Source organism: Cimex lectularius, unplaced genomic scaffold (genome assembly GCF_000648675.2).
Source record: "Cimex lectularius strain Harlan isolate CLEC.00 unplaced genomic scaffold, Clec_2.1 scaffold5, whole genome shotgun sequence".
NCBI classification, from domain to species: Eukaryota; Metazoa; Arthropoda; class Insecta; order Hemiptera; family Cimicidae; genus Cimex; species Cimex lectularius.
Window position 1 is genome coordinate 3,098,787 of NW_019392993.1, and position 26,087 is coordinate 3,124,873.

General features: G+C 33.1%; 1 protein-coding gene across 3 annotated transcripts in view; it reads left to right on the forward strand.

Annotated features, from left to right (window-relative positions):
* LOC106666269 (H(+)/Cl(-) exchange transporter 7-like) overlaps positions 1–26,087 on the forward strand; it is a 105,132-nt gene that overhangs the window by 18,067 nt on the left and 60,978 nt on the right. The window lies entirely within an intron of this gene.

Sequence of the window (26,087 nt, forward strand, 5' to 3'; positions counted from 1 at the left end):
AAACATGAAATCTGATTGTATCTGGCAAGAACTATAAAAGTTTGACGTTATCGAATTCTTACATTAAAACTTCCATTCGATATTTTATTTGAAAATTATACTCCAACCAGCATGAAAGTTTTACAAAAATTTTGAATCAATAAGTACACAACATTATGATATATAATCGTAACTATTATCAATATTCTGCCTCATTTATGAAATAAAACTCTTAAGCAAGACAAATACCCACACGTAAAATGAAGCATTATTTATTTAATGTAATATTAATAAAATAATTTAATATATTTCTGATCGTTATTTACATTTTTATGGTGTGTAAAATGTAAGGGTTGGAATGAAGATATCTGAGCGCGATGTGCTGAAAGCAATCTTCAATTTGCTGATAGGCGTCGGTAAAGTTTTATAAGCGCCGTCTGCTGGGTGACTGGAATTACAAATTTGCCCAGGAAATTAGTCTTTGAAATGTAAGGAGGTGTGTGGAACGACGTATACCACGTGGTGACCTCCTGACCCACTTTGCACCGAAAAGACCAGGAGCTGGTCAAATTTGAAAAACACTCTTAGAGGGTTTCTAACCGTAATGTAAATGAATTTCGAACCGACAATTTAATGGTGGGTCGGTTTTTGAGAAACAATGAAGGAGAAACGGTAAAGATTTTATACTGACCACTCCCTTTAATGAAAACTTCCTTTCGCATTATGATGTAGCAATAAATATCATTTCATATTTACCATGTCTTTTATTTTTAACATATTACATTGGGATAATGTATTACAAAGAAAAAATGTTTAAAATATAGTTTTTTAACAAATGTACATGTTTTAAAGGATTTTAAAGAAAAACACCTATATACTTACATAAGTAAATACTTTTTTTATGTTCTTAAATCTTAATAATACCTAGGCTCTTTTAATCAAGATAGAAAAAAAAGAATGAAAGAAAAAGTCAATACATCAAAAATATATTAAGTAATTATTCAGAAATCGTGAGATGCGGTCTGGTGTGATGTAGGTTTCACAAAAACATTTTCTTTATCGTGCCAACGTTTCGATCTTTATTGAGATCATCTTCAGGGCTCAAAGTGTTTGTCTTCTGTGTAATTGTGCCATTCTTTCGTGTCGTGTTAAGAGTGCCCAATATATTAAGTACCGATTATGGAAGTAAAAATTTTAAAAAAATAAGAAAACTAAAAACGAATTTGAGAGAGAGAGAGAGACAGAGAGAGGGAGAGAGGAGATACAGAGTGAGAGAGGAGAGGGGAGAGAGATAGATAGAGAGAGAGAGAGAGAGACAGACAGAGAGAGAGACAGAGAGGAGATACAGAGTGAGAGAGAGAGAGAGAGAGACAGGAGATACAGAGAGAGAGACAGAGAGGAGATACAGAGTGAGAGAGGAGAGAGAGAGAGAGAGAGGAGATACAGAGAGAGAGAGAGAGTGAGAGAGAGAGACAGACAGACAGACAGAGAGGAGATACAGAGTGACGAGAGAGAGAGAGAGAGAGAGAGAGAGAGAGAGAGAGAGAGAGAGAGAGGAGATACAGAGGAGAGAGAGAGACAGAGAGGAGATACAGAGTGACAGAGGAGAGAGTGAGACAGAGAGAGAGAGAGAGAGAGAGAGAGGTGAGAGAGAGGGAGAGAGAGAGAGAATGAGAGAGAGGTGAATTTAATTTTTTTCAATTTACAGAGAGAGAGGGAATGCGAGAGAGAGAGAGAGAGAGAGAGGGAGAGAGAGAGAGAGAATTAGTGAAGGGTAGAGGATAGATCGTAGAGCCCATCGATGACTGGAATGTTCGCCGGCCTCATACATCGTCCGTTATCTAATCAACTTTGTATAGGCACATATTCGACATACAGTCGGTTGTTGTTTTATTATTTTTTTAATCTTCACAATTTCCCCGGAGGAGTGTTCGATGGAAGCAACACCACGTCCCATTTGCCGGCCGTAAAAGTAAAACTCAATTAGGATCTGTGTTTGTTACAAGAAACTTCTATCATTTCAAAAGTATTTCGAGTTTCTCATAATGTTACCAGTTGTCTCCACATTGAGCAGAAATAATATATATAAACCTTTCGACGACCCGTTGGCGGAATGTAATCATTAGCAATCTGTATCTATCTAACTATATATATATAATATTTAGATAAAGCACTAGTGTGAGATTGAAATATGGATATATATTATTGTATTTATATACATATCTATCTATGTATCTATCCATCATTCTATTTCCATATTTTAATATCAATCTATATATCTCAATTTCTTAATATTTACATACCGCCATCATTCAAGCTCTATCTATTTACATGTATCTGCTTTTATCTCTATCTATCTATACGTAATAATCACTGTATATCTATTACAACTCTTTTTTTCTATCTAATCACTATTATCTATTTATTTATAACATATATTATTTATATGACCATCCACCTATTAGCTCATCTATCTATCTATATGTTTTAATCTCAATCTACAAACTCCATTTCTCACTGTCTATCTATCAATCTCTATCTATGAACATGCCTCTATCAATTTATCACCTTCTCATAATCACTGTTTTTCTATGCACCTCTAAATCTTTTTATAAATCACCAGCTTCCAAACTATATTTATATCTTTCTATCTCCTTGATTTAATCGCAATATATACATATCTCTATCTTGTAATACGTATAATGTAATATGTATAATGTACATATTTATTTATCTAGCTCGAATTAATGATCTCTAAGTTAGATTATGAGGATTAGAGTATGGCAGTATGAAGAAAGTCCGCGAATCGGAGAATTGTATTAGATGGCAGAGGGAATATGTCTAAGTAAACTTTGAATCATCATCAATTCACTATAAATCTATCAAACTTTAACACTTAACGTTATTAAATAATAACTATGTACCTGTAAGCTGTCAAAGAATCTGTGATATGTACATATGACTATAACATTAATTAAAATTTCTCTGAAGACCCTGAAGAAGACCAAATATATCGTCGAAAACCCGGCATTAGCATAAATGCATTAGGTATTTGTTTTTCTGATCACAACTTTAATTCAAGTAATTATCATCATTTATCAACCTCCATATATCTCTTTCTATTGAATTATCTATCTATCAGTCTCAATTTATGTATAAATATCTCCATACCTCTCTACTTACCTATCTACATCTAATAATCACTATCTATCAATCAACAAGTCTTTTTTCATTTTTTTACAATCTATTTATCACTATCTATGTTTATCCCCCAATCACTCTACTTTTTATCTCTTTACCTTTCTTTCTCTATGTATCTGTAACTCTACCTAATTATTTTAGTTATATTAGAAAAACACAACTGTTTGTGGATGTATGTGTAAGCAAGAAAAGTTGAATGGGAGAGGGAGAGAGAGAGAGAGAGAGAGAGAGAGAGAGAGAGAAAGTACGAATGAATGAATGTTTTATTTAATAAATCTCGCAAACTTAGACAGCAAACGACTTCTGTTACAATTGTTGAGAAAAAAGATAGAAAGAGAAAGAGAGAGAGAAAGAGAGAGAGAAAGAGTGAGAGAGAGAGAGAGAGATGGTGAGAGAGAAAGAAAGCAGTAGGGCGTTTGTCTGTGTGTATGGGTTTTACTGAAAATTATTCATATTATTAAACGTATGTGAAACATTTAACCAATAAAAAAATATAGTTACTTAAAAAATAAAAAACACGACAGTTCATATTCTAAGTGTTACAAAGCGTTACGGGCTTTGGATGCCCCTTTCTGAAATAATATCGTGGCTTTGAATAATTCCGTGTTTTTAGTCTCTACTCCAAGTAAGCTGTTAAAATCACTCCCACGGGAACATTCAACCTGACACTAAGTTATTCTCGTCGTAAATTCAGTCATATCTCAAGCTTTTTGGTTACTTTTTAAATTGCAGGTTAAAAATCTTTGCAACAATCATGCAGGCCACTGTTTTATATTTTTACATAAAGCAGATCGATTTTATCTTACTATAGATTCAATTCAAGATTGGAAGACGAGTAAAGAACGGTTTTATATTGGAAGGTTTAAAAAACGTTCACTGTTATATATAAATGTTCAATTTAAGTCTTAACCATCTTCGTTTGGTTCACTGACAACAATGACGTGAGAGGAGTCACAAAATCATAATTCAGCAGGGCGAGCAACAGGTCCGACTGCACATAAAATTAAGAAAACGAAGAGAAAAAAAGCGAACAGAGATTTATTCAATTTTTCTGGATGGACGCAAATATTGCCTACAATTTGGACTTAGGCCAATATCCTCCGTTCGGCAATGAAGGTCCACTTGAGGAAAGATTTTAACTTCCTGAACTCTTTGAATCTCTGGGCTAAAAATATAGTTGCAGATTATATAAAGCTAACTGATTTAAATCGTGAGTTTCTGTTTTATAAAATACAAAATATTATATGGATATCTACATTAGAAGTCACAAACGGTTCTAATTTACATCATCTTTTCATTTTTTTTTAAATTTTACGATAACATGTTTACATAATGTTTATTCTTTGCTCTTTCGTTATATATATATACATATTTGTTAGAATCTGCTAAAATCATTATTTACAACATATAATGAGTTAAATTTACAAATTTCATGGATCATGTGTCGTGAGGGGAGATAACAACCGTTGTTCTCCCAGCTACACGCGAGGACTGTTCCTCGTTAAGTAGGTCGCGATGCCCCCTCCTCTTCAGTCGTCTGCTGGGATAATAGGAATGGTTTCTACAGGCTAAGGATTGGGTGAGATGAGATTGTATTTGCAGAAAGTGAAATATTTTTTGGGAATTATTTTTTGCAATTTTGAGGTCGTTATAAAGGATTTTGTTGGAGACTAGTAAGGATCATTTATTTTGATCCTGAGGACTTTAGATTGAAAGTAAAACTGTATACTTTGGATGTTGGAAGGTTTGGCTGTACCCCACAGTTCTACGTCCAGATTGGTTTTAGTATTGTCTTGAAGATTGTCAGTCTGTTTTTCGTTGAAACGTTCGATTCGCGTGGCAGTAGTCTGTAGAGTAGTCCAAAACGTTGGTTTCGTGTCTATCGTTTTGGTTGTGTGTATTGGTTCTAGGTCAGTATTAAGTCTACATGGAACCTAAGGTAGCGGACGCAGTGTGTTTTTGGGATGGGAATATTATTGAGGAATGTCGCATGAGCGGTTTTTCTTTGAAAGGTGAAGGATATATGGATGTTTTTGCTTTCATTGAGTTTTATACGTCAGTGTTTGCTCCCTTCGGCTATTTTTAGGACATGTGCTTGGAGCTCCTCCGAAGCAATTGTGATATCGGGATGAAAGCATAACCCAGCTATGAAGGAAGCTGAACCAAGAATGGTCGGGGGTGAATTTGGGATATCTGCGTTGTAGAGGAGCTAAAAGATCGGTTCAATACATTGCCCTGATATACTCTCGCTCCCATAGAAGGAATAGGCCGATGCTCCTCAAAATAAGCCATAAATTAGTTTGTATGGATTTAAGTATCTTTTTGGGTTTGATGGCCTGCTGTTCCAATCGATACGACTGATCATTTTTCGTTTTCATCAAATTATTTTTTAAAAAGGATTTCTATCAAGGGTGATTCCATTACAGGTTCAAACTTGCTTAATAAATGCATTATTACGTTCCAGCACCGCTAACTACCACTCCCCATGTACTCCCCGCCTTTAATTAAAGTAAATTAGAGACTGAGTCCGGTTTAGATCTGCGTAAATTCCGGTAGCCATAAATTCTCTTCAAAAGATTCTGTTAGTTCTCTCTCTTTGAATTAACCTCAGGAACTGGATACGTGCCAGTTGCGAACCTACAACAGCATGTAGACGTAATGTCACCAAGTAAAGAGCAAAACGGTCTAATTATTTAATGACGAGTATCCAACACAGTAAAACAAAATGGAAGAACTTTTCAAGGGACAACTGTGAAAAGAGTTGTATAGAAACAATCTCTAACAAACTTAAGAATAATGAAAGGATTTTTAGACAATGTTGTAAAACTAAGAGTATGAATATTTGACATTTATTATTAATAAACCTTATATAAATTTTTATTTATTTTAATTATTATGCAAAGTTTGTTTAAGTTGAAAAATTAGCGTCACAAGCGGGACTTGAACCAACGACCTCAGGATCACCGTGGGCTCGAGTACCGATCGTGGCACTCATTTTTCACAATTCAAAGAAACTTTGCATAATCAGTAATTACTTTGGTCAATAAGACCAACTAAAAATCACACAATAAACTTTTATTTACTGTTGTGTTAGAAAATCATTTTATTAAATCAAAGCATATTTTATTGTAAACACGAATAATATAACACTAAATAAAAACCTTTTATGAAGTATCCTAGTTAATTTTCTTTTAGGTGAGTTTGTATAATCTTTTTAAAGTATATCCTGAGATTTAACGGGGTATAAAAGTGCTTTACATCCCGTCTTCGACTCTTTGTTCTTACTTCTAATTACTCATTTACCCCCTTGTTTTTAAACATTTAACCCTCTTGGGGGAACGACGGCCTTTGAAACTAATCGCACCTCATTTGCTTCCCCTTGGTGTTATTTTCACCGCTCGTTCAACTAATTTTTCAGATGAAAAAAAAATTCAGTGTTGACAGTATTAAATAAATAAAACCTTCGATGTTTTTTAAAAATTTTATTTTACACACTTTTCCTATAATAATAACGGCTAAGTGATCTGTCGATGGCAAATTTCCCAAAATTATTGCTCATTAAACTATTGACAGAGATATTAACAACAGAAATCTCCCCTTATATGATTTATTGATGTATTTGGAAAGGGAGAGAGAGAGAGTGATAAAGAGGAGGAAGAGAGTTTCTTGTCAACTTAAATTGGCAACGTCATAAAATAATTTAATTTAAAACTATTGTAAGCACTTTGATGATTCAAAAATTATTTAATAGTTTCGGTTTTCATAAATTATTTGTTTTAAATCGTGGTAATTTATTTGATATATCCGTAATTAAATCAAATTTGGTTTGTTAATGAGAGTTTGTACGTTCGAAACGAAAAAATCTGACATCCTTACAAATGAGCTTTTTTTCAAAAACACCGGCACCCCGAAGGTTCATATAACCTCGTAGTTGAAATAGCCTCGTAAAACAAATTATTACGTTGTTAGGTTAACAGTTTACATACTTCCAAATTAATAAATTAATCAATCTTTTAGGAGATATTTGGTAAAAAGATAAACATTAAAAAATGTAAAGTCTGGGAAAATATTAATTAACGCTCTTCTCAGACATAGATGGAAGAATTTTTTTAAAAATTAACCTAACAAATCAATTTAAATGAATACAACTAATAAATAAATAACATTACATTTTTTCACGGCAAAACGTAACTACACTACCTGCAAGACAGAACGACTGCGGGTTTAGTAGCTACTAGCGCCGTATTCGCTCGTGATGAATAAAGACGCAAAATGTAACAAATATGTATAATATCTCCACACATCTTTGCATAACGTCAGGAATACTAATTTTGTAATATTAAAGACGCAAAATGTAACAAATTTGTATAATATTTCCACACATCTTTGCATAACGTCAGGAATACTAGTTTGTAATATTGTTATAATATTTAAATTATTATTCATAACGTGTCAGGACATGGTACACGCATGAAAACATAACTAATAATTTCAATTAATTATTCGTTTAATCTAAGGTCTTTTTTTTTTATACCAGTGACTGGAGGAGTTCCCTCCTGAGCACTGCAGCTGAGATGTACAGCTTATTGTACTTTATCCATGGCTCCATATTTTAGGAGAGTACTAGCAACACAAATGTGAACTTGAGCCCCCGTTGTACCGGTGTTCTTCCATCGAACAAACTCATTTTTGAAGGGGGTTGGAACCAAATTCAGGGTCGCTGAGATCCGATCCCGCCCCTTCCATTGATGAGTGCCGTGTCAATTTCTTTCAATTGCGGCCATCGGTCCCCTTAGACGTCAGAAAAAGTCTAGAGGCGACGGTGGGGATCGATCCCACCACCGCGGGATCCACTAGCCGAGAGTCTGACGCCTTAACCACTCGGCTACCGCGGCACCCCAATCTAAGGTCTTGGTTGAGATGAAAAATTTAGTGTCACTAGCGGGATTCGAACCCACCGTCTTGGACCAATATGGTTCATTATGACCACTAAATATATATGGATTACTAACCAATAATGTTGGTATGTTCGAAACGAAAAAAAAATCCGATATACTTAAAAAAAAATTTTTTTTCAAAAACAACGGCACACCGACGGTTCAAATAAATTCATAGTTGAAATACCTTGGTAAAAAAATAATTTTGTAGTTAGATTAGCAGTTTACAAAATTCATGCTTAATTAATTAATCAACCTTTTAATAGTTATTGGATAAAAGATAAACTTTTTAAAAACTATTATTTTTACAAAAAAAAATAGAAATTATTAATTGACGCTCTTCCAAGGCTTAGGCAAATACATAATAAAAACGAATTATTATTTTAAATTGCTAATACTTTAACTCAATACATCAATTTAAATGAATAAAACTAATAAACAAATAACAATAAAGAATTGTTTTCACGGCGAAACGTTACTACACTACCTGCAAGACAGAACGACTGCGGGTTTAGTATCAGCTAGCGCCGTATTCGCTCGAGATGAGTAAAGACACAAAATGTAATAAATATGGATAATATTTCCATACATCTTTGCATGACGTCTAGAATACTAATTTTGAAGTTATAATATTTAAATTATTATTCATAACGTGTCAGGACATGATACACGCGTGAAAACATAGCCAACAATGTTTTCCTTGATTTATTTGTTCCCCTTGTGAAGTTTGTTCAATACATTTTTAAAACTGTATACTATCCTAATTCTTAAAAATACTAATTTACCTTAGATTATTGGCTTCCAATTGAAATACGTAATTTTTTAAGCAACATTTATTAACTGTTAGTTAAATAGACAAAAATTTAACACTTGTAAATTTTTCCCTATAATTTAGTAGTTAATATTTTAATTATATTGTTGTTTATTTATATTTACGGCGGAAGATTACCGAGAGATTGGCTAACGGCGAAACAAAGCGGGATTAGCATTCGATTGCGCCATGCCCATCCCACGATCTGGGAGTTCACAATTTAAAACATTTCCAAACTCTTTCTTTACATCTTTGCATAAAAAATAATGTAGTCATATAATATAGTTTAATAATATAGATATTATCCATAAAATATTAAAAATATATCCGCATATATTTTTTATCTTTAAGTTTTACCTGTTGTAAAATTTGAAAGTTAGAGAAGTCAGTTCAGAAACACAATTAGCACAATAGTTTGGCAGTAACGATGATAGTTTCAAAAAATTAATTGAAGTACTTTTACATATAATTTGAAAATTCAGTTCTTTAGTGTTACTGTCTAACAATTTAATTGCAATTTTTATCATATGCAGTTTTGTTTTTTCATACTCAGCTTATAAAATTATGGTTTAATATATGTCAATAATAAACGTAATGGCCAAACATTATCCTTCCTTCTTTTAACTTCAGGTGTTCTTCAAGGCTCTAGTATTTCCCCTCTCATTTATTGTGTATCAACTATCTCCCCGACACAGCATTGCGATTACCACCTCCATGCCGACGACTCCTAAATTTATACGTCCTTCTGTCCCACCGATCTAAATACGGCTATTACAAAAATTCAGGGAGGTCTGAATTACATAAAAGAATGGTCACTTAAAAATGAACTAGAATTAAATCCTAGGAAGTCTAAGGCCATTGTTATAGATCCTATCACCTCCTCAATTTCCTCTTCCCCATCCCTCCTTTCGCCATCAACAACCAACTTCTTTCTGCTCCACTGTTAAAACCCTCAGTGTTATCTTCGACCAAATGCTTTTCTGGAAACCGCAAATTTCCCAAAATTCCCGACGTGTGAGAGAGTGCTTGAGCACAAGGGTCAGGATGGATCAAATGGATCAAGAACATCCCAATGAAACATTGGGAATCCGAAATGGATTTAGTTGACAGAAGTAATACTTAGCTCGTTGTGGATACTGAAATCAGTGACGTAGTAAAGTGCTTTGATTTGTCTGAGGACTTTTGATTGTAAGGATTGAATGCGCTGGATGTTATACAGGCTTGACAGAACACCGTAATTTCCCTTGTATAAGGTTAGTAGATCAAGTCTTCTGTTAAGTCGTAGTCTCTTAAGTCTTACTGGGCACGTCAGCCTGCTGTCTAGGCATTGACAAGATTGACTTGAAGGGAAATCGGTATCTCTTTGTTGTTGATGTACAATGAAGGACAGAACTGCTTTTTCAATGTAAACTGAGCACATTTTTCTTCCTTAAGCTCAAGGCGTACTTGGATGGTGGATGTAGCTCGGGTAATGTTCAAGTTAGAAAACAAAATTGCACTATGGTCAGCGTAAGTAGTGATGATGGTATTAAGGTGTATAGGTGGTTGAGCGGTATGATGATGATATGGACTAAGAACCTTGTAGAAGCCTGTAGTTATTGTCTGACTATCGAGAACTCATTGCCGCAAAAAAAATAATAATAATAACTGGAAGATCTTCACGGATCCACAGAAAAATTCACATATGTTTAGATGCAATCTAACTTCTAACGTCTAAAGGCACAAAACCGGCGGCTACAAATAAACCCTTGGGAGAGTTGTAGTTGATTTCATCTCATTTTCTCAATTACTACGACATAAAAAATAAAGCATGTTAAAATATTTCAAAGAAAAAATATACAATATATTTCGTAATGTTGTAGAAATGGGATAAAACCCAGAGGAGTTATGAATTTTTAAGTAGAAAAACGGACATCGGAGGAATTAAAAATGCCCCTGGTCGATCTAGTTCAAAAATGTACATTTTTTTATTTACTAGAAAATTTCGTATTTAAGGGTTATAAAATGAATCCGAAATGACTTTTGGAAAAAATATTTTGATCTATATTACTGGGAGCGTCTTTTGTAATTTGTTTATATCTAATATCATCTAATACAATTCTATGTATTATAATCGAATCTTAGGTAAAAAACGTGACTTACACTTAATAATTTTGAAATATATGCACAAAGATAGAAAACCATATTGAAAAAATTATATAAATTACTTAAAATATATTTTTTGACTCCTGTGCTCATTGGGAAGAAGGCTTGGGCATTTGTCTAATATTTTTTCAACTACCAAAAACATTTCATTGAAATTGATGATACCACGTCCGTAGCATGCTTTTGTGAGAACTATTTAATATGTAAACGAAATGACAATAAACAAGCACATTGTTTTCACATAATGTCATGTTCATATGTACGTGATATGATATATTATTTTAAGGAAATTTAAAACAGCGTGTGTTGTTTTCAACCTCATAATCAACAAATGGGCATAAATTATGTTTACAATTCATTTATAAATTCAAGCTGTTTATAAATCCGAATTTTTATTATGTTTTGTTGTTAGTTTAGTTATAATTTAATTAATCTCGATTTAATACTTTTGTTATTTTTGTAAATAATTAAGCTTAATATTCAAAAGGGTTGTTTACAGGATTGCACTATTTTCTTAATTTAGAAAAAAATATTTTAAGGTCGTGGCATTTGGAAAAACTCCAAGAAAGGAGATTTTATGAACCGTGTAAGAGAGATAATGTAGTGAGATTATAACTGCTTCATCCATCATTTGTTCCTGTGAAAGATCGCTGTTTTTACAGGTCGGGATCTGGAAAAATTCTATGTCATCGTGGATTAAAGAGAGAAAAATATTTTTCTATATTTAAAAAAAAAATATCAGATTTAAAAAACTGATAAGTTTTGTCTTTTTTAAGCCTCATATTATATTTGATAAGATCAGGCAGCGTATAAAGATTAACCTATGTGTACCTATGAAAACAACCCCGTCAATTGTATTAGAAACACTGCTAAACCTCCACTGGAAATAATTATTCAAGGCGAAGCGAGAAAAATCTCATTTATGCTCCAGAAATAATCCAATTGGATGAGAACAAGCTCAAAATATGAGCAATCAAACTCATTATCGAAATACAGTTCCGTCATTTAAGTTGAAAATTCATGCCGTCAACGATTCATGCCATAGAATATCTTAAAAGAAGTTACACTAACAAAAAATCCTCATAAGATCGGATAGTCAATAAGCTATTAAAATTGTTGGCACATGTAAATAAAGAGCATCAAGATTAGTCAGTGAATGTGTCAAAAAACACCACCCAATGATATCTTGATACCAGGGCAGAAAGGAATTTTGGGATTGTATAAAAAAGACAGTCATACTGGCCATAGGAAGATCTGCAAGACCATATGTAAACCCTGAACGTATTTTTAGGATAACAAAAACAAACATAGAAAGACACAAGACACAGTAAGCTTATGTTAAAACAATGCTCGCTAGGACGGGCAAACTTCCTGCTTCAGTTAGAGAGGGTTAAATTCAAAGGAGCGATAACATTAAATATATCGGTCACTGGCATACGAGAAAACACATCTACACAACATGGGCATATTCAATGATAATCCCATTTGTATATTATCCAATGTGTTGGAAAAAACAGCCACCATAATTTAGGGTTAATTTGAAATTAAATACGTCTCAAATAAAAAAGTTCATTTGAAGTTAGAAACGATTAACTTGAAATTAAAAAGGATTAAATTGACGTTAAAAAGGGTTAATTCGAAATTAGAAAGCGTTAAAAGGGTTCATTTGACAAAAAAAGGATTAATTTGAAATTAAAAAGAATTCCTTTGAAATAAAATGTGAATTTGAAGTAAAAAAGTGGTTAAATTTGAATTGAAAGAAGGTTAATCTAAAGTTAAACAGGTTAATTTGACGGAAAACGCTATATTCACTATAGGAATTATTAAAAATAATTTCAAAATGCTGATGAAAGAAATATATTCCTCAAATATATTAAGGAAGAAACTGTGTTTTCTTTTCTTTCAAATTGACCTACCTGTGATTTTTAAAACAAAATTTACTAATGTAATACAGATATATAATATCTGAATAGTGACAAATATTTATTAAGTTTATATTATTACATTTGATTAAAACTGCCAAAGATGTAAAGTTATAGGATCATGTTTTATTAAAAATAATTTTGTAATAAACTAATAACTAGTTTACAACTTGCATTAATCATCTTACGCACCAGATTACTTTCTAAAGTTTAGGGTTTTGGTGTAAAATAGAAACTTGAACTTCACTTTCAGGTATTAACCAGAATCGAAAAACTTCAGATAAAGCGTTGTATCATACTTTTTGTCTCTTCGAAGGATGATCTGTTGCCAGAACGGAATAAACCGGCTTTTATGTTTGGTCGGACAATGCATAGTTGGCCACAAACGCCGTTTGTTGTCATAAATTCTCACAGAGAGTCGCTGTTCCATGGGCTCTTTATTTTTCCATTCGTACTGGGAAAAAAGACATATTTTTTCAGAACGTTTTTCTTCCCTCGGTGAAGTAATGAATTTCTGCATATTATATTTGTCAAGTATTATTTTATTGTTTTAATTTTGTAAAAAAATATTCTCTTGTTTAAGATTCGTTGAACTATCAATATTGAAGGTTTAAATTATCAAACTGCAGATAACCAGATTCTACATTTAAAGAAAAATGTTCCTATTGGCCAATTATATTGAAAAAATTCTGTTTTGGTTCTAGGCCACGGTAGCGTGATTTTGGGTGCTTTTGGAGGTTTTCCATGTTATAATTTTATTTTTAATGTGTTTTGTAATAAAGAATTTTGTTTGAGGGTAGGTATTTATTAGTATGAGTGGATGATGGTGAAATATAGCGTTACCGTCGCCAGCAGTGTGTGTTTAGGGTCGATAGCGACATAAACTGGTCATAAATGAATAGGGATATTTGTGATTTATTTTTATTCTATTAATTTTAATTAAATTAACCGATATACTTTTGTTAATTGAATGTAACATGTAACAATGTTAATTGAATAAAACAAAATAGAAAATACAAACTAGAAACAAACAAATGTTAATCCTATATTTTAATAATGGATTTACTTAAGTTGTAAATTTAGGAGTAAACACGAAGATTACTCATTTTGTAAACAAACACTTTTTCTCGTCTTTTTCACCATTTTAATCCAGTTGTATTCATTTTAACCTTGGAAAAACATCATCTTGAAACGGAAGTTTGCAATATAATTGTGAGAATGAGTCGAGGTCACCTGCAAGTGGATATGGCAGAGGCAGTTGGCGTTTCTCAGAGGCTGGAAGTGCCAGTAAGAGGACTGGTAGTGAATCTCAGCGCATTACGACGCTAAGGGAGGACAGAAATACTGTCATTGCGGCAAGACGGAACCCTTTCCATAGTGCCCGCCAGATCCTAAATGAAATGGAAGATGTTTTGGCCTTTATCAACACAAACGATTCAAAATCAAGGCGGTGTAATGTCTGAGCTAGGATTTACACTGGAGGACGAACTGGGCTCTATATTGTTGAAGGCAACCTCACCCAAGTCCGTTATTTCCAACAAATTATTGAGGAATACATCCCTCAAACCAGGAATTTCATTGGCAGGGATTTTCGATTTCTGGATAATAATGCCAGACATCATAGATGCAGAGTTGATCATCAATGTTGAGGAAAACCTGGGAATTTTCCATCTGCCTCTTCTCCCCATCTTCTCCAGAACTCAATCCCATAGAGTATATGTGGGATGCGTTGCGGGGAAAGATTTTCGATCCCCATCTGCAGCCACTTCACCTGCCACAACTGGGTGCAGCGTTGTAACATCCATGGAATGAAATTCCTGATGAAATTAGTGACAACCTTATTAACATATGCCTAACAGCTGCACAGAGGTTCTAGCTAACAGAGGACATTATACACAATTTTAACCGTTTAAAAAAATTATTGTGTGCAGTAAATAAAATTATGGAATTAAAACATTTATTTTGTTATTCTTCAAAATCCCTTAATTAAATTTTCCTTCAGTAAAAAAACAATAATTTATAACAAATTTTAATGAATTTATATTAAAAATAAAATAAAACTACTAGAGAAAGTAAATACTACAAAACTGGCAATATCCGTATTCATTTTTGAGCAGTTTATTTATAAAAGTATTCCATCTACCCTAATTTCGATTAGGTTATTAATACCGCGTGAGGGTCGATGAAACGATATCAAGCACTCTACAGACTAGTCAGAATGAGTGCAATGTATGAATTTATTTATTTGAGCGACTGTCTTACAGAATCTTAGCGTTAGGCTAGTTTGCAGGCGTTGGGCGCTGAAATTACCTAGTTGTCGACAGAACCTCATTGGTTCGGAAGCGACAATCTCCTGGCATCAGGCTTAAAGCGTGATACGAATGACCCAGCCACACAACGGGGTAGGTGAACTCCCCTCAGTTATAGATCTTAGCGTGGGGGAGTGGCAACTCTTCAGGGTGATGGTTCAAACAGATACCCAAATTCTACATTTTAAAAAATGATACTTTTAGCCAATTATATTAAAATAAAATTGTATTTTTTATATTATTTTGTGTATTTTCATTTGTTTCTTATTATATATTATTATCTTATTATATATGTTTAGTTATAAAGTTGGAGACTAGGTGAATTTATAATTGGATTTCAAGTGGGTCTACCAAACCATTTTGTTTAATTTTGAAAATAAGTAGAAAAGATAATATAATTAGATCATTATTTAGCTAATGGTTTTCTAGATAAATACAAAAGGAGGAAAGCATTGATTGTAGCTTGTATAACGAATAGCTTGCCTCTAAGAAAACAATTAGTACAAATGACAAAACAAGTTTATTGATTAGGATGACAAGGACTGTTTTAAACTATTTTCACCGTTTTTTCGTTGACTCCGCGCCAAAAGTATTGAAAGTACTTTATATTGATGTTTTTATATAAAATGTAAAGGTTTTCATACCTTGGCTATGAAAGAATATTGTACCTACCTTATTACTGAAAAAACTTTTACTTGTTGAAAAACGGATAAAAAGATAATTAGAGTATCCCGGTGTTGGAGAAATAACCCGAAAGGGAGAAGGGGTGCAAAAAAAGGATATCGGATAAGGTGTAAACCAATAAGTAGACCATTGAGATCGGCATCTAGGAGAGGACTAAAGACATGAGCCTTCCTGTAGCCTTTCAGACCACCCCCTTCATCGTGCACTCGAAACGCTTTTCTCATTGATTCAACATATAACTTTTCTCATTTCTCGATAAATTAATTTGTTTTTTGGCTCCCTCGTCTTCGTTCTAACTAGAGAATGAATACATTCTTTGACACGAAGAAATTTATATATATGTACGTATATTGTATAAAGTTTGATAAACTAAAAGTACATTACGGTATGGAAATATCCATCTGACAGTGGGTACAAAAGAACGAACTACAAAGGTCAATAATGTTATTGTGGAAGGCTAAAAAAGTTTTCCTAGAGATAAAAGTTATACTAAAAAAATATTTTTTTAAATTTCTTCTTTCTGAAATGATAGCTATTCTGCCTGGGCTAGAAGATTTTTTATCATTCAGGTTGCTTGTAACCAACTGAAGCTCATCATCAAGCAAGAAGCGCCTAAAGACAGACTTTCAATGAAGGTTTCAAGAAAGTGTAAACCGATATTGCTGGACAATGGGTTTAGCGGGTTTTCAAAATGGCCCAAGAATCCAGAGATATGTTTTGCCCACAAATAAAGGACCTCTTTTTGACTGAGTGCCTATCAGCACAAACACCCAAGATATGAAGACAAAAAAAGGCTGGATGCCACTTGAACATAATACCACCTTTTTTCAAAACAATGGTTCTTTTATGCGCTAGTCGCGCTATGATAAAACTTTTTATTTTTCCCAAACTTGCCTTTTGAAAAGGCATCATTACATCCATGATTTTTCTATAAATTGGTAGAAGCTACAGGGAGCATATTACAAAGAAAAAGCCGAGGGTTACTTAAAATGGTCGATATATTCTTGGGGAACACGGGAATACTTTGACCGGCTGGGTAAAGAATCGGAGAATACATTAGTTTTCTAATTTTGTTGATAGGCTTTGAACCTTTTGAGATGAGTGAGAAGAGGCAAGGAATTATTTATTCTAGGAAAAGGTATGGTAAAAGGCAAATTATTCAGGTAAAAGATCTGAGAAATTTGGTTGAATCACCCTGAAAACATTGATTAGTGAAAATGCCCCACATAGATCTATTACAAAGCTACCCATGGCCCCTACAAAGGTCACCTTTTAGATCTCCAGTAGAACGGTCATTTAATATTATTAAACCATGTTTGTGAAATAGTTCAACAGCTCCTTTGCCAGACACATTGGAGACAATACATTTAGAATACCGATTCAAGCTCAATTTACCAGAAATTCCATGAAACTCTGGGAGGTGAATCAACCAAAACTGTCCGCCGTTCTCTGCATGCTGTAAACTATTAGTTACACCAGGTAATGTCTTGAAACATTGTGAGAATACTTTTTAAAAGGATAGTTCCTACTCACAGTAAGTTGTTTTGCAACGATCCGGATTTCGAGCCTTTTAGCTCATCATCAGGTTGTAGAAGTCCTTCAACCTGATGATGAGCTAAAAGGCTCGAAATCCGGATCGTTGCAAAGCAACTTACTGTGAGTAGGAACTATTCTTTTAAAAAGTATTGAACACCACATTCACTCCATCATTTATCATTTCCATTGTGAGAATGTTACTGCTCTGACGAATTGTCGTTTACATTTATTCCAGGCAAAATTTCGACGTTAGTTTGGAGAATCGCCAACACAAGACTATTTTGTTGACTGTCTCATTACTACTGTTAAGCTGATAGGGTAACAATGATTCTGAGAGGCGCAATGTCTACCGGTTTATGTCAGTGTTCGGTCCGACAATCTTCGTCCAATGGTGCAAAATTTCCCCTGATTCTCGATCTGTGTACCATGACGATACCCCTTTCACACTGCTGGAATTGTCCGAACTGCCATGATATATTGATAAAGAAAATTTTGACAAACCTTTCTGTATAAAGATAATATCAAGATATATTTAGAACAATATAAACCTTGAACAACAAATTATTTCAAAATATCACAAATTGGTTTTTAATAAATGGTTTCAAATTTTTTTGACCAACTCAGTCCCAACAGTGCCAAGGACTGTGAACCTTTCTCCCATTTTTATTAGAAATATGTTCTTCCATTAATACGAGAAAATGTGCCTAATTTGAAAACTTTTGAAAGCTTTTTGAAGGATGCTGGGAAGTTGTTCATAGATGAGAGGAAAAGTTAAAACGCTAAATTTGGTACTACTTGAGTTGTAACTATAAAGTGAACTTGAATAAGTGTTTGAAAAAAAATCTCCCACAATAATTACAACTCGTATAAAACCCACTTTATTTCCAAATGTTATTTTTATGTAAACTAATCCAATTCCCATTTGTGTGGAGGAAAAAGATATAAATGTTCAAATTACGTGTTTAAAATAACATAAATTCGATTTGCAAATAGTAGTTTAATAGCTACACTTGGGCAAATAAAAGCATTATTTCACCGGATTCATAAATTCAATTTGCGTACGAATGGACGAGTGAGGAGCCGTGGAATATGAAAATGAAGCCTGTGCCCTTACAAAACGATGAATCGTCGAGCAGATGGTACACGAGTCCGTGGGACAATATAAGCCAATTATTGTCCAATCTGGTATCAATTTTGCAAAATCGATGGCGGAAATTGATTTTGAAATTAATTAGAAAGCAAACTGTTCGGCTTGAGATTAAAAGAGGGACGAAGATTTTTTTTCACTGCGGCTAATACGACAGAATTTCATCTGTCTTAAAACATGTAAATTGATTGAAAAAAATATTAATGTTACTGAAAATGTTACGAAATAAGAAATATAGTGGCAAATTTACATGTTAGATCAAGATTAAAACTGATAAAATCTTGCCATATTCTTTGAAAAATATGTCTACAATCATTTCATATCATTTTACAAAAATCAATTGAATGAATTGACTTAAATTGAATAACGTTTTTTTTATGACTACTTCTATCCTTGTTGGCATACTCACAAAACGTTTTTGTTGAAAACCCTGAGGAATGTTGTCCCACTCCTCCAATTCAACCGAATTTAGCGTTGAAAGGGTTGTAGAGGGTTGATCCCGTGACCGAACTTTTCTTTTGAAATTGTCCCATACGTGCTCAATTGGGTTAAGGTCCGGACTTCTTGCTGGCCATTCAAGGGTTATAGCTCAAGGGTGTTCAACTAGTGAGAAACTCATGTTGTCTTATGTGACCGAGCATTGTCACGCATTATAATTTTAAGACTAAGAAAGGTATGAAAGGCTTAAGTCATTCAAGGCTTGGATTGGTACCAAACCCCAAAGTACTTCCAATAAATGTACAGACGAACAGGGACGCCTCCTACAAACATCATTTTGCCCAACCTGCAGACTGTACCTTTCTCCACATATTTTCCTTCACGGCCATCTGGACTGTTAAAAGCCTCTTGCATCTATATCTACGATTGGTGTTTCTTTGCAAATCTCAGTTTCCCTCACCCATAGAAAGCCTTCAGTGTTCTTCTAACATTTGACGCCGAAAATTGAGATTCCCAAAATTCCAGCGATCAAGTTTTAATTCCAGGCGCTGTTGAATTGTCTTCTGGATTGGTTGCATTTTAATAAAAGGTCTTCTATAGTATTGGTGATTCTGGATCGCCTTTTTTTGCCATTTGCGTACGTAGGGATTTCTATCTTTAGAACTTAAACTTTCGTTCGCCCATCTCTGCTGATGGATTTCCTAGCAGGTTTTTGTTTCATTTATGATTAAGGGGCAATTGCATAGGAGCTTTGTTGTTTCTATCATTTCTAGCATAATATTTTTCCCATTGAGTGGTTTTTGCGAGTAGCCTTTTTTTCTTGCTTCATGTCTGGTTTTCTTTACGAGTATTAGATATGTTTTTTACTTACCCTAAATGTCAGTTCCTTTTATTTTTTTGTGCAAATTTCTGCTAATGGATTTTCGTTTCTTTTATGAAGTGAGAAATTTTTCTCAGGGGTATGGTGTCAAGGACCTACCTATGACCTGAAGCACGGTTTTCCAACGTACGTTGCGTAAGAAATATTCTGTCGTCTCTGTCTCTTCTCGACATAATCAACATTGATGGTCCGATTTTTTGAGATCGTATTTTACTGGAGGTGTCCTGTAAATATACTAGAGTTTTTAATAACGCTTAATAGCGAGTAGTCTTTTTGCATGTATCATAGCTAGTTTACCCTTCCAGTATTTGCTGTGCTTTTAGTTACCCAAGAATCCAGTTATATTTCAATATGGCTGAATTTTATGCCAGAAAAATTGAATCGGCCTAGGTGTTGTTTCGAGGCTCCTTTTTTAGTAATTATAATCTATATAATCTACCTTATTGTCTGGAATTCCCTGAATATCTGGGACCCAGCATGGCATTAGGGCTATTATTAAATCCCAGTTTTAGACTATTTAGGCAGTTCCAGAGAAATTTTGAGTTCATGCCATAGGCTTGGCAAGCATTTAGAGCTACCTGAAAAAACTATTATTGTTGCACCCATGAGCCCTTTTTTTCATATTTTTTACATATATTTCTATGACTAGCATTTCGGCTTAAAATATGGCATGGTAGGTCCGAGAGCTATATGGTGCTCATTTTAGGTCCCTTTATGCCTATGACTTTTAGCCATCTCTACACCATAAAATTACTACAAATTTATCTTCTTTTGCTTTATTTTAGCATTTGTTTTGTCCCCTCGAGTGACTCCCAGTCACTCTGTACCTTTATTTACGGTGTAAAATGGCCGATAATGGATGACTAGGTGATTAGCGATTTAGCACAAGAATTTCCCTTCTTCGTGGAGGGTGATGATTCTGACTAATTATTATTGAGATATTATGATTAATCGGTACTGGGTCTCTCAATTAACAAATAATATTGCTATAGATATAAATAAAAACGTAGGTTAAGGTCAAAAACGAACAAAATATCATGATATTTTTGACGGGGAGTTATTGTATTTATATATTTCTTTTTTAGAAAATATACTCACTACTTTTCAGGCTGTTTTGATAGAGTTGCCAGATCGATTACCATTTTTATTTTTAAACAAAAGCTTTAATTAGTAATTAACTTTTCACATAGTTAGTACAAAAATTTGTATTAATATAATAAAATCCTCTACAATTAATCGTGCAGTTCATAGTGAACTATGTTAAAAAGATTCTTTCATAGATTTATAAACAAAATATTGTCACTTTTTGAATGTTCATTTTTATTTTATTAGCGCTTCAATAATAAATAAAAGATGCCTTTATTTAAGAATGGAAAGGTGGGTCTTTTTCCTCCTAAGGGACGTAGTTCAACACCTATCCTATTTACCGGGCTCGGCGCCTTCATATCTGGACCCGGTCAATACGAATTTAACACGATACGAAATATTCGAGATGAAAATAGATAAATTCCTTTTTGAATAATATAATTTAAAACCGTAAAACGTAATGCTTGATAATGCTTAAGATTAACATTAAAAACACTACAACAGTAGAGCTGTTGAATTTCAATTTTTATACAGTTAGTTCGTGTGGAAATCTAAATGTGGTATCTTTCGTATGGTTACAGCAACTGTTTGATAGTAAAAACTACACAGATACATTATGCAAAAGCTAATTAGTTTTATTTGACTCCTTTCTGAAAATGGTGTTACTGGTGGTAGTGGAATTTATACGTGGGTTGCAATTAAGCAAGCTTTTTCCATCGACCAAAACATCTGCCCAGGCGAGATCTCTTCGACTTAAAACCATGCTTTTTAAAAAACATTAATAACTATTTTTTTACGCAAATTTATTGCTTCATCAAAGAAAACAATGTAAAAAACCAATTAAATTGCTTGGCAAGTTGGCTTTGGAAGCGATGAAATTGAACGGATTTTATTTATTTTTTATATAAAATGTGTAAAAGGATTAGAAACTCTGTACAAAGGTAAACAAAAGGTTATTAATGTTGTGTTTAAGTTTTAAAACATCTATTAATTCCATTATTAACATTAATTCCACTAACACTAAGTTACTATGGAAAATAAACAAATAAATGCAGTGCCCGGTTTTTTGTCTTGTTTTTTTTTTCTTCTTTTTAGAGTATTTACTTGTGTAAGTGCTCCAAGTGTGGTGATATACGGAATATGATCCAATTTTTTGTGTTTGATTTAATATATACCGATTGGAGCTGATTGAGTCTGGTTCTCCATATTTTGTCCTATTAGAAAAATTAAAAAAATAATTTTCAGTTGATTTTTTGAACGTTTGATGAATGAGAGGAAATTAGAGAATGTGTAACAATAGGCATATAATTTTTTTTTAAATAGCAACGGGGATTTTGTTTTATAGCCCAATTACATATCTCATTAACCGTAATTTATGGCATGGTTTGGTTTTTTATTTTCCTTTAGTGTATTTACTTGTGTCAGTGCTCCATCGATGAAGATAGACGGAATGCGATTCCATATTTTGAGAAATTAATATGTACCGATTTGAGCTGATTGAGTCTGGTTCTCCATATTTTGTCCTATTAGAAAAATTAAAAAAATAATTTTTAGTTATGATTTTTTGAACGTTTGATGAATGATAGAAAATTATAGAATGTGGAATATAGTCTATTTAAAAAAAAAAGTTGATGTTGTTTTATATAATTACATATATTAACGGTAATTCATGTCACGTTAAAAAAATAGTTCTCGTTCTCCAGCTATATTTACTTCCACCTAATAGAAGAATTGAGTAAGATGTTTATTTGGCATTAGCTGTGACGTGTTCATTTCACGAGGGATGGCTCGTTTGAAGATGCTAAGTGAGAGAGGTCGGGTTTCTGTCCTTCCTACTCCTCTCAGGTGAGTGGATCTCAATTAATTTTCTCCTTGTTTGTTACCAAGGCGCCTTCATCGATCCTATCATCATCAAAAAGAGCTCCTCGCGTTTCGAATTTAGAAAATTCTGACGTTCTTCTATTTATTTAATTATACGCGACTAAAAGTCTCTTAGCAACAGTGATAATCATTCATTATCTCAGTGATTTAACGAAAAATAATTATAATGTTTTTATTTTTAATAACTTTTTATTGAGTAAAACATTAAGAAGACACTAATTTCAAATTTGATCGAACCTGATTAAAATCATATTCAGCAACGGCTAAAAAATATACTTCGTCTTAGAAAATAAATCGGCTAATTCTGTTAGTACAACTTTATTATTTACTACACTTCATTCACTAATGAATAATAAAATAATTTTATACTTTGAATAAATAAGGCATACGTGTGGGGCTTTTCATGTTTTTTGTTTAAATATCTTATTAGGCAGAGGTTAAATCGTTTAATCTGGCTCCTCACTGAAAATTATTGTCATTAATTTTATTTTTAGATTAATGTTTAGATTAATGTTTAATAGAATTTTTTTCAATTTTCAATAATGATTATGTAATTCTTGACGATCTACTTGCATTTTCTTATATTTAGAAAGGATTAACTAGACTCTTAACCCGATATAAATTTCAGAAAGCACTTCTACTTTATGTCCTGGTTTTAATCTGTTTCAACTTGCTTTCACGGCTTAAGCATTAAAGTTTTTAGTTATTTTCTTGTATGACCTGTAATGGTATTAACGAACAGTAGATAATAAATTAATTTAAGCTATAATTGGCTTAATTTTTCGCGTTCTTATCCGTATCTAAACATATTTGGGTGCATCATGAAGTCTAGCAGTTACACGTCATGATCTTGAAGCGGCGAAGACTCGTCGAATACTGTCTTCTTTATGATTGTTATGCTGGATAACCAACCTCTTCTTTGAAATCCATTTTTCTAACTAGTTGATCGCATATTGAACTGTCAGCGCCCACGTCGTATTTGCCAAGCTACTGGTTATGGGTAAGAATTCCGACATAATGATTTGAACATTCAGTTCAGAATAATTAGAAAAAAGTAAGTTTGATTTTTCGTCCTAAACACCATTAGATACCCAACCTTCCATTTGTTTTTGTATCTGTGTGGTTACATCTTTACGTGTACCTCTGAAATCATATTTTACTACGTTTAGTTACTAGTTCATCAGATATTATTTGCAGTATATTGCTCCTGTACAAAAGGTACAGAAATAGTTAATCTTAGGGTTTCTCCACGTAGATTTTTTCCTGAATATAGTTGGTATGTATTAAACTGTGACCTCTTTTATGGTTATGAATGGTATTCTTTCAACCTTTGCTACTATTATAACTTATGGTATGTTGTTTCTGTATTAACACTGCCTTGAAGTATTTAAGCATTTATTTCTTTTCACTTCATTACATCCCGTATGGTTTATCCTGTGGTTACGAAGAATGTTTCCTCATATGTAACTACCTTTATAACTTTCGGTAGGAAAACTGAAAGTACGAATCTCAAAACATTTCCTTTAATATTCTAAGCTTTGATTTTTAATTCTATACATAGTTGTGTCTTGAAATGTGACATCTTGTTAGGTTTCTAAAAATTATTTTAACGGTGGTCGTGTATCCATACATTTTGAAGTATGTATGGATTTGATTGTTTGTTCCTCATAGTTTGACCCTCTTAGCTGGCCCAGCGCTTACCCTTATTTTATTTAAGGCTTTCACAATGGTACTTAAGTTAAAAATAACTTACGGTTGAAAGCTGTTGAAATTATAATCTTCAAGACGCGCTCCTACGATATTTCCTTGTTTTAATCGGTTCTAACTTGTTTTACAGTTTAAACGTCCAAATTATCAGTCCATTCTCTCCAATGGCCTGTTATAACGTTAACCAACGGTTGATAATTACCGGCTAATCGATGAAGATATCTTTTGTTCTCATGCGATCGTTCATAGTTGACCTATATACAAAGCCGGTTGTAATATTATTATTATTAATAATAATAATAACAATATTATAATTATATCGTTTGTGTGCAAATGAGAATACTTAAAACTATTATCTGTGACAATATTTTTATTGTTTTTGCAGATTTATGCAGATGCAGATAATGATCTTTTAGTTGTTATTAGGGATGTGGTCGATGAAAGATTTTTTCAATTTTAAATTTTCGCCTAGCCTTCGGCACTTTATTGTACCTTCTTCTGGGCTGTACAAAAGGATATATTTTGCATTTGTAATTTGGGTCAATTTAACAACAAATATGTAAGAACAAGACACACATTTTTTCACTTAGTGATTTTTGGTCAAAAGTATATAAACTTAAATTATTTCATTTTCATGTCTACTCTAAAACCTTTTTTTCACTTTCTTTTTCACCTTTTAGCCCACTAGGCTAATTTATACAAATATCACAGATAGCGAAGCGTGTACATAAAAACAACAATAACTAGTGTGACGTTTCTCTTAGGTATTGGTTTATATCCTCCACAGGGAGGGAGAGTCTAACATTTTACTTCTCCTTTTCATTTATAGATCGTTTAAAATTATTAACTATAAACCTATTTTGAACATATTAGTTCAATTATCTATTTTAAGGAATATAAATTACAATACAAATAAATAGGAACATTTATGAAATAAATAGTTGTACACAAACATTTTGCTAAATATGGGCCTAAATATGAATCACTTATATAGTCTACGACTCAGATGAGGTTCTTTTTCTTGACTTCTAACATCTTAAAGTTAAATGTATGTTTTTTTATCCCTTGGTTATGTTTAGACAAGGGAGTACTGGTGTGCTTGAATCTTTGTGGTCGTAAGTGTGTTGTCTGATTCGTCTCCCAGGTATTTATTGCTTTGTCTGGCCATAGTATGTAGATGGTGCAATCATTGCATTGTGTAGAGTACAGTATGTTTGGTAGTTTTGATATTGGCTCCCCAGTTTTCAATGTAGTGAAAATGTATTACCTTTCTTATTATAATATCTGCACTCAATTTTGACATTTATATTTCAACAACTTTTTTCATTTTTTGGTTGTTTCGTTTACAAAGGTGACAGTTCTAAAATTCTTAATAGCAGTTTCAGGTACATAAGTTGTGCGTTCAGGTACATAGTATTTTATTT